Consider the following 11,129-nt stretch of genomic DNA (forward strand, 5'->3'; position numbering starts at 1 on the left):
AATAAACGGGTTGACATGACACGACACATTAATTAAATGGGTCGGGTAAGCATCAAGCACTTTCAACCCGTTTAGTGTTTCGACACGACACGATTGCCACCCCTAGTAAACACCTCTATATAAGGTAGGTTTGTCCACCTGTACAGATGTGCTCGAGCGATGTAAAAGTGAGTGTGTAAATGTGTGTTATTTATGTAGTTAAGATCTAGATCCTTTTTGTGTAACAGCATAAACAATCAATACATCTCTTGAACACCCAAATCACCATGTTCATTGTGCAAACTTTAATTCCGCATGCCAAACCATGTTCTTTGTCACTACAGAGCGGGTCTTCAAGATTAAAGTGATTTTTGAAGAACGATTCTTGGTTTTGCAACATTTGTCACAATTTGAGCATTTTTGGTGAGTCTCTCTTTGTGATCTCTCTAAATTTCATTGAATTCGTGTGTTGCGTTTTTGATTTGTGATCGGTTGACTCGATGGATCAATTTTTTGTTGAAAAACTCATTTGTTATGATCCAATAAATTTTTTGTTGATTAAAGCCCAATCTAATCTCATATTAGTTTGTTTGATTTGATTTTCAAATTGCGATTGTTTGTCAGTTTAAAGTTGTGATTCAATTACTTTTGACTTAGCCTAAAGTTTTCATCCGATTATTATTCATATTCTAAAGTTTGAGTCCAAATCTAAAACCATTACTGTTCATGACATTATTAAGCCCACTCAATTTGTTTTTGATCCGATAAGAATTCGATGGAAGCCCAATAGCTCATTAACATTCGATCAATCCGTATTTACTAATTGGGTATTCATCGTATTGTGCTTGATAGTTTGTACCTTATGCAGGCATGTTTCATGATTTTTCTTTCCGTGCTCTTAATTTCTGACTTTGCTTTAATACATCTTGAAAATCGATTAGTATTGTTCTGAATCGATTTTGTGTCATGTGTTCGATCGTCAAATCGATTTTATTCATATTTAGTCTTAGAAATCGCAATTGAAGCATCAACATAGAAAAGTCAAAGTCAATATGAAATTTAAGATTCAATGAATTGATTGTTGATTTTAGTTGACATGAGTCATATTTGGTTTGTGAATGGTGAAATGAAGGTTGATTTGATTTTTTTTCGAAATCAAGTTGATATAACAGATCTAAGGGTTATTTGTTTGGATTGGTAAGTCGACTATGAATGATGATGTACGAAGGATAGATTTTTGATGTTGATGTTCGAAGGTATATTTGGGAACAAAATTGATTATGTGTTGGTTTATTGGTTGATAACAAGTCGATGGGTTGGAGTCAATTTGATGAATAGTTGGCTGGAAAAGGTTTGGGTATTGTAATTGAAATCAATGAGTTTTGATGTTGATTTCGAAGGATGGTAGTCGTGAATCAAATGAGAGAGTTCGATTGTATGCAAAATAGATTTGGAATCGCCTTGGGTTATTGTGATTGGTATATTGCTTGGTATTGACTAGGTTCGTGACTGGAAAACGAATGGTTGTTTGGCAAAGATGAAATTGATGTCACTAGAAACGAAGACGGAAGAACGAATGGACGAAAGGGTTTTTGATTTGTACGATGGGTTACTGCTCAGTGTTAAGGAAGCCATGGCAGGCCCGAAGTCTGCTAAGTGGAAGGAGGCTATGGACAGCAAGATACAATCCATGTATGACAATCAAGTTTGGAACTTGGTTGACAATGTACCAGGCCGTAAAATAGTCGGGTGCAAATGGATCTTCAAGAAGAAGACCGACATGGAAGGAAAAGTGCATACTTATAAGGCTCGACTGGTTGCGAAGGGTTTTACTCAGACTCAGGGTATTGATTATGATGAAACCTTCTCGCCGGTAGCAAAGATTAAGTCTATTAGGGCTATGCTAGCCATTGCTGCATTTCATGATTATGAAATATGGCAAATGGATGTCAAAACCGCTTTTCTTAATGGAAAGTTAGCTGAGGATGTGTACATGAATCAGCCAGAGGGTTTTGTCAGTGCAAAGTACCCTAATAGAGTATGCAAGCTTGAGATATCCATTTATGGATTAAAACAAGCATCTCTTAGCTGGAATCTTTGTTTCGATGAGAAGGTCAAAGAGTTTGGCTTCTCGAGAAGTGAAGATGAGTCTAGTGTGTATGTCAGAGCTAGTGGGAGTATAGTTAGCTTCTTGGTACTGTATGTGGATGACATACTACTTATAGGAAATGACATCCCAACCTTGCAGGAGGTTAAGTCCTGGCTTGGGAAGTTCTTTGCTATGAAGGACCTAGGGGAAGCTGCCTATATCCTAGCGATAAGGATATTAAGAGAAAGGAGTAAAAGACTAATTGGACTTAGTCAGAGTACCTACTTGGATAAGGTGTTGAAAAGGTTCAACATGCAGAATTCCAAGAAAGAAGATTTACCGATCCAAAGCAATACCAAGCTGAGTAAGACTCAAAGTCCGAGTACAGAGGCAGAGATAGCTGAGATGAGCCAATTACCGTATGCTTCTACTGTTGGCTCGATCATGTATGCTATGACTTGTACCCGCCCTGATGTGGCCTTTGCTTTGAGCATGGTCAGCAGGTATCAGGGGAACCCTGGCAAGGCTCATTGGACTGCATTAAAGAACATTCTCAAGTACCTGCGGCGGACTAAGGATTGGATCCTTACCCTTGGTGGGAGTGATGACTTGAGAATATTAGGGTATGGTGATGCTAGTTTTCAGACTGATAGGGATAACTTTCGCTCTCAGTCGGGCTGGGTCTTTACCTTAAATGGAGGGGCAATCTGTTGGAAGAGTTCCAAGCAGGAGACGGTGGCTGATTCGACTTGTGAATAAGAGTATATAGCAGCGAGTGAAGCAGCGAAGGAGGCGATATGGCTGAAGAACTTCATCGGAGACCTTGGAGTTGTGCCAGCTATTAAGGAGTCTATGGAAATTTTCTGTGACAACAATAGTGCGGTTGCTTTAGCTAAAGAACCGAGAGATCATGGGAGATCCCGACACATTGACAGAAAATATCACTTCATAAGACACAAAATAGAAGAAGGACTCCTCGTGGCAAAGAGGATATCGTCAGATGAGAACCCTGCGGTTCCCCTTATGAAGGGACTGACGAGGGCTAAACATTTTCACCATGCGAGGCGCATCGGGCTGAGGGACGATATTAGTTTTACAGATTAGATAGATTCTCTGAAACTTGTAAAATGTAATCGACATTTGATGATGAATAAAATTGTGATTTATTTATGAGTAAGGAGTTGCTATCATTGTCAATTATTTACAATTGTTTCAGCTTTGCATGTTTTGACTTCCAGAATAATTAATTTATTCAAACCTCCACAATCAGTCATACGTCGAAAGTAGGTATGAATCAAGATTGTCATGAATTGAGTTTGTAGATGGCTATAGGTGTTTACACATGGCAATGGTTTCTACAACGTTCATGAGTACTCATAAGTTATGAGTATTGGAATAAACCCACGCTCACTTATATCACTTCATGGAATTTATCTCGAGTGATCGTGAGATGGTAATATCATATAAGTCTTCAAACCTAGAGATATGAGTTGTTACCTATGAGTTGGTTGTGCATTGATTGCATATAAACGCATCAGTAACTTGATGTTATAAAATGTGCCTTTGTGTACAATTCAACAAGTAGTAGAACAAGTATATGAGTCGAAGTTTATATGTTCCTTCTAGAAATAGAAGTGATATATGGGCCCCTCGATGATTTTGTGTTGACCCATGTACCGGGCCCGGTCAGAACTAAATTGATGTGTTCAGTTGAGTTCTTTGTCAAACAAATTGGAAATCAAGAAACAACTGCCAGACAATAAGCAAGACATAGTTCCATGTGTTTGTCCGGCTGATATCATGAGAACAGAGGATTGTATGATCACTTATCTTAAAATGGCGCTTCATAGTTCAACGGAGTTTTCGAGAGCTACGATGGTTGGTTGGTTCCTGAAGTAATAGGCAAATACAGTTATTAGACTTATCCAAGTGGGAGTCTGTTGGATAAGGTGTCTAAGTCCATAACTTATTTGGTATATACTTGACCCGACCCAACATGGTCCATTTGGGTTGCATTTCATCCAAACTATTTATGGATAATTTTATGAGAGTTATACACATATGATTATTAATATATTATAAGTTATAATATATTAATATGAAGTCATGTTATTTAATTAGTCTTAGTCTTAAATTAATTATGAATTAATTTAGAGATTAAAAGGAAGACTAATTAGATTGTAGGCTATTGGTTTTATATGGTGTAGACTAACACCCATTTGTTAATGGGCTACGCTTGTATGGAAGTCCATGGATGATCCATGGAGCTTTTAACCCATGGATCCTTGGAAAAGGAAAGGTCATGGGTTATTAGGGTTTCACCCTAATCATGTACATTATATAAGCATGCTTATGTTGCATGAAATAGCCACTAGCGTATGTGTTTGTGTGTGGCCAAAAATTGTAGTGTGTATACACTCTCTCAAAGTTTTCTAAGAGTTTGTGGTGATTTGTGATTCCATTTGAGGCATTCACACTATTGGTGCTTGGCCCTTAAACTCCTTAAGAATCAAACTCATCAAAAAGGTATGTAATCTCATCTAATTCTTTTATGTTTAAAAGTACCCCATGCCATGTTAAATAGCTTATGAACCTTGGAAAATTATTATTTTGCATGTATCTAGACAAAAATAGATCCAAGGTTTATTAGGGTTGTATGCACACTTAGGAAGTGTTAGATTGCTCAAAACCCAACAACTTCCGAGTAAACACAGTAACAGAATCAATACCCTGCTTGAGGGTCAAAAACTCCTGAGCTAGCCATTCCCTCTCCACAAGGGGAACGTACTCATCTCGAAACATAATGGTGAACCTCTCCCAAGTCACCGCAGTAAGGTCAGAGGTGAAATATGCCATTACAAGCTTCCACCAGTCCTTTGCCCCTAAGCGAAGCTGGTTCAGCGCGAACCGTACTCTCAAATGCTCCAGACACGAGCAGGTATAGAAACGCCCCTCAATTTCAGCAATCCATCTCATCGCAGCGATCAGATCCTGCGTCCCATCAAACTCTAGTGGCTTCGTGTTGCTGAACTCTCGGTACATCAACAAATCACCTCCTTGTGGTCTGATAGCAGCGATGTTTGCGGTGGCTGCAACAACAACAACAACATCAGTAAGAGCGGCGTACTGCTCATCAAAAGTATCGATCAACGTGGTCTTGATAGACCTGAACATCTCTGGTATCTTAGCTCAGATGGACACATCCACCTCCTCATGAATCAACTGGCGGATCTCCTCATCACCGATGCTACTGCTCTCAAGTGTATCTTAACTCAACCCTACTTGTTCCATAGTATCCTAAGAATTCTTACTTGGGTTGCGCACTGATCCGGTGTCTTCAGTAGTACGGAACCCTATACTACCGTCCACACTGCATCAGTGTTCATCCCAAGTTATGCTCCTTGGATGGTAGATCACAAGTACTCTACATCTCACTAGCATAGGCTACCCTTCGGTAGACCTCTCATAAACTCCTCACTACTACCTAGTCACTCTCAAGCATCTCATAGCAGTAGAATTCTTCCTAGGCTAAGGCATCACAAATCAGTTCATTCTAGTCCTAATATGAGTACCTAGCCTACTCTATCATGCATAGCATAACACATAATATCGCATAACACATAATGTAAGGGTATTTTGGGAAATCACCGTTCCGACGCTGGCTGATCGTACACACTACTCCGTTTTGACTTTCTCAAAATCTTTTACTCTCTTAGAAAAATTGTTTCTTTTATGAAAAAAATTCCTCAAATCCACAATTTGAGTCCAGATACGCCTGAAGGTGCATCCGAATCCCTCAAACCAAGGCTATGATATCAACTTGTAACAATGTAAATTTCTAAAACAATTTTTCATTTTTAAACCATACTTTTAATCATCAAAAACAATATTGAAACATAATGTATCCAATGTCATCATAACAAAACAATTTCCCAAAATCTCAAAATGTAAACTCTATGAGTGTCTACGGGTCATGCCGGCGCATTCCCACGATCCTCACTAGTACATGAAATGTATAACACAACAACTGTAAGCATAAATGCTTAGTGAGTTCCCAAATATACCACATAAAACACATACGCCACTCGAGGCTACAACACGACCCTCCAGTCGATGTGTTTCAACGGGACCCTCCAGTCCCGTAGCTCGTTGGACCCTCTGGTCTAGTCATAGGTCGTTGGACCCTTCCGCCCGATTTGTATCGTTGGACCCTTCTGTCCGGTCTATATCGTTGGACTATCCGGTCTATTCTATACAATCACATAGCATACACATATCACATTACATATAATCTCATACATACATATAGCACAAAAGACCCTCCGGTCTACACATAGGTACCACTCTAGCTAATATATAGTGAGAAGACTCACGTTGGGTAACTCGGATAATCTCACAATCGAATATACTGATCTAGCCCCCGTCGAATCACATATACAATATCCTCCAATAAATAATGGCTCTCAAAGCTATATTAAATCCCCTTCTAATATCCCACAGAAGCGTCAAAGACCATTTTACCCCTCCCTGGCCCAAAAGTCCAAATGTTTACCAAAACCCTAAAAGTCAACGAAAGTCAACGGTCAAATTTCATCAAACTCACCGAGTGCACTAGTGTGACTCGGCAAGTTCATGCGTGTCCTTTGACTCCTTGTATGCCTCACTCGACTCGTCGAATGAACCTTCCACTCGACAGGTTACCACTGGAAATGAATCGCGGGGCAACCCGACTCGACTCGTCAAGTCCAATTATAAACTTTGCGAGTTTCTTCCATGCTCTCACTCAAACGACCTTCTGAGGTCAGATATGCTTCTCTATCTTATAGATCTGACATTCCCAAGCATGATAATCACGTAAACGTTCGAACTTTTGGCCCATGCATCACACTATCATCTCTATATGCCAAAATATCCTTTAATATGATAACCTAGGCACCAAAACTCATAAGGTCTACATAAGGATGTAGGATAGGGACTCTCTGGACCTCTCAAGGTCCAGATGTGATAGTATTGTCACAAGGGAACATCACCCCCACTAGATCTCTACCAAAAGAGAATAGAAGAAACCCTATATTCATGAAATCTATTACACAACGAAGATGGGCATGAATCCTTACCTCTCACAATAGCTCTGAACAAAATGATGGAAGATTTGAGTCCCAAAAGTCAGCCTAGCTCAAAATCCTTCCTTCCCTTAGCTAAAACACCCTCAAGAATGATGGATTAGACTTCCTCTTGCACTACAAGCTTCTCTCTACTCTCTAGGGTTTCTCAGGGGAGTAGTGGATACAAATGAAGGCCGTAAAGGCCTTTAAATAGGGCTTAGGCGAGCATATTTAGGGTTTGTGCCTTTAGTGCAGACTCGTCGAGTCACCCTACCGACTCGGTGAGTCCATTCATTAATCCAGTCAACAAATCCTGATCCTATTCGACGAGTCTAGACACCAACTTGTCGTGTCCTTCCCACTAGCTCAAAATAAGTGAACAAAATGGAATACCTGGGAATTCAGATGTTACACTCTCCCCCATCCTAAATCGGTGATGAGCTCCGAAAACACTGATGGCCGCCTAGGATTTGACCGGATGTGAGGGTTGCCGCCTAGATCTCACAAATCTTGACCTAAAATGCCCAAAAATTGCAAAAAACACAAGATTTAAAAATCTTGAAAGCCAAACTTGATCAAAACTCCAAAAATATGAAGAACACAAAGAACAATGGCCAAAAATTCCGAAAATATAAATCAAAAACACCTAGAAACTCCAAAAAAAAAAAAAGGTTTGCATTGCCCCGATTGATACCTATCAAAGCTCTGAAATCCCAATTAGAGTGTATAATGCAAGATATAAGATGAATAAGAACACAAAATGAATCTTCCGATTACACAATATTTTCTCTCTGTTTCTCTCCAGATCTCGTGCTAAGCAATATGGCAGCCCAAAAACGTCCCTCACCCTATCTAGGCTAAAATAACACTATTTATACCTAGACGTAATAACAAAGGCCTAGCCCAAAACCCAAACAAAACAATATTAAGTCTAACCAAAATCACATGTGATTTCGGTCAAAACACCACCAAAACATGGTGTTTTTTTGTTCTAGATCGAGAACACTAACAGCTTATGAAAAGCTAAGTATAAACCACAATTTATGACCTAATAATCTCCTCCTTGGTTTATAGCTTTCTTTTCACTTAGAATAAACCATAATTTATGAACTAACAATATACCCCTTGGTTTATAGCTTTCTTTTCACTAAGAATAAACCATAAGTTAGTCCCAAGAATCTCCCATTGGGTTTGTAGCTTTCTTTTCTTTTCAATATTCCTTGATCTTTAGCTTTCAACTCTAATCTTCGATTTCTTCACAAATTTCAAGATGAACATATGAATTTCTGACATCACCTTAAGTGGTTGGACTTCCTTCCAAGAATTTGACATTGAAAGTACATTGGGTGTAGAGGCTTCTTGTAAAGGTTCTTGAAAATCAACACTTGCAGCTTTGAAACACTTCAGAGAAAATAATAGAGAGACTGGTTCTTCTGGATCACTTCAGCAAGTTCATAGATAGCAGAAAATTGATTGAGGAGACTTCAATGGAATCTGTCACACAAAACTTCAAATACAGCTTCACCTTGCTTCGAGGGTTGAAAAATTAAATGTTGAAAAAAAATCTTCACTTTTAGTTCCTACAAATGAATGTTCTTCAATGATTACCAATGTGTCGTGAAATGTAACCATGACTAACAATATTTCAATGGATCACCGAATCATAAAGAACCTTCTTACCACAATTGTTCAAGGGCCCAACCTTGGCTCAGAAGGTGACTAATCATAGTATCTGTGTGAACACGGAGGAACACACTGCGACTTGTTAAGTATCAGAGAACAACACATGACCTTTTTGACGTTAGCCCCTGTATATCCTAGATCAAAGATCTCAATACAGTTTTACAAGTTAAACATGTTAACTTGGCCTTTGGCAAGACGTTCAGCGATAATCATGACTTGTGAGGTGCATCGCCCTGGTTCCATGACATTTGTACAGTTTCATACTTTTACTTCCTTAAATACGCTAGTTCTTTAAAAGATATTTCCTAACTGACAATTTGTATAGATTCAATCCTTCTATTCCTTGTGAAAATAGAGTGAAGTGTAATGACCATCGACTCCTTTCCAAGTTTCTTCCCTTTGCTCAAAAAATTACGATACAGTCTCCATGATTCTGCTCTTCTTTTTGAATTCTCTTTTAAGGCAAACGAAACTTTGAGATAAAATAGAAAAGTAAAAATAAACTTAGCACACAATGGAAATAACTAAGAAATAAAAATAAAATTAAAATACGCTCCAAATTAAAACTAAAGAAATAAAAACAGAAATAAATATATATTTTTTGGATTTTTCTTAAGTTTGTTATATTTTTATTTTTATTTGAATTTTTTTAATTCTCCCCCTAAATTTGTGCATAGAGAGAAATATGAACAAATTTAACAAAAACAAAAATATGATTGAAAATGTACAAAACAAAAAACTTTTGGGATTAAAGTTGTCAACCAATTCAATATCGTTTATCAGCACACACCGCGTGTTTAGCTCTAGGCAATGACCAATATTATGGTCCACTTAAACACAAATGATATTTGTAAGTTTGACAGATTATAAGTGGCAAGACATTGCACCTATATTCCAAAATGGACCATTTAGTTGACAACGACTAATGATATTGTTGTCTACTTCAATTCAGCAACGAGATCTACAGTCAACCTTTAGTAATTCAATTTTAAGTTCACTAGAACGTGTTGCCTACTTCACAATATGCTCTAGTAATCAAGGAATTCCAAAAACTCTTTACTTTAGGTGAGTGCTCAATTATTTGAGAGAGAAGATAGATATAGAGATGCATATGCTATATCCCAGGTCGGATGTCTTTCAATCATGTAGAAGGAACAACATATGACTAACATAGATAAAGAGATTGAGAGATAGAAGGGTGCGTATGTTGTGTGCAAGGTCGGATCCTCCGATCACGTAATGGTACATTAGATGATTAACATAGATAGATAGATAGAGAGAGAGAAAGAGAGAGAGAGAGAGATAGAGAGAGAGAGAGAAATAGATAGAGATGCATAGAAACAGAGGTGCATATGTTGTGTCCCAGGTCGTATCTTCCAATCATGCAAATGGGGCAACATATGACTGGCAGAGAGGATAAGAAAGAAAAACCAATTTCACACATACCTACTTTATCAGAACCCCCAGTCAACCTATCAGCACTAGAACTAAGGACATAAGTCTGTACATCCAAGAAGTGTTGAGCCACAGTTCTAGATGATAAGTAACTTCAATGTATCTTGTAGGCTCCCTTGTTTATCTCACTACTCAATCTATTCAAGCGGCATATGGTTAGTTCAAATGATATTATCTAAGTCTAGATGAGTTAACATAGTCTAGTCCTTTCATTGTTAGTTGTGTCTAGTCCTTTAATTTTGCATCCGTCATTCCTACCAGCATATTAAACATAGACTCTAAACGATTCAACTTCAGTGCATTACACGCCTCTCATATTTCCCTTTAGCACTAGACTTCATATCACTTCCCAAAAATAATTATGAAAGGTAATATATTTTTTTTTACTTTTTTATTTTTAAAATTATCTTATTTTATTTTATTTTTTTGTATGTTGATTTTTCCCACTTAATATATGCATGACAAGAAAGGAAACAAAATAAACGTGTAAATAAAAAAAATTGCCTTCAAAACGAATTATTTCAAAAAAAAAACTTAGAAATATCGAGAAGAATACTCAAGACGTAATTCAGCAATTGAAGCTGCATCCAGATGATCTAAGGAAAGCACTTAGATGTAACAACATGTTAAGCTCAGCTGTGTTTCAACTCCGAAATGAAGTTAAGATATTTAACACGCCTATAAACGCGATCCCCATTTGTGATTTTCTTTCTTCCTTTTCCGCAAAGGACACATACTCTCAATTTAAGTTCTGAGTGTTGTACAGTTGAGATATGTCCCATATTATCTGCTTAGAACAACCACTATCAACAAATCGT

This window comes from Lactuca saligna, chromosome 5 (genome assembly GCF_052625555.1).
Source record: "Lactuca saligna cultivar CGN05327 chromosome 5, ASM5262555v1, whole genome shotgun sequence".
Classification (NCBI taxonomy): domain Eukaryota; kingdom Viridiplantae; phylum Streptophyta; class Magnoliopsida; order Asterales; family Asteraceae; genus Lactuca; species Lactuca saligna.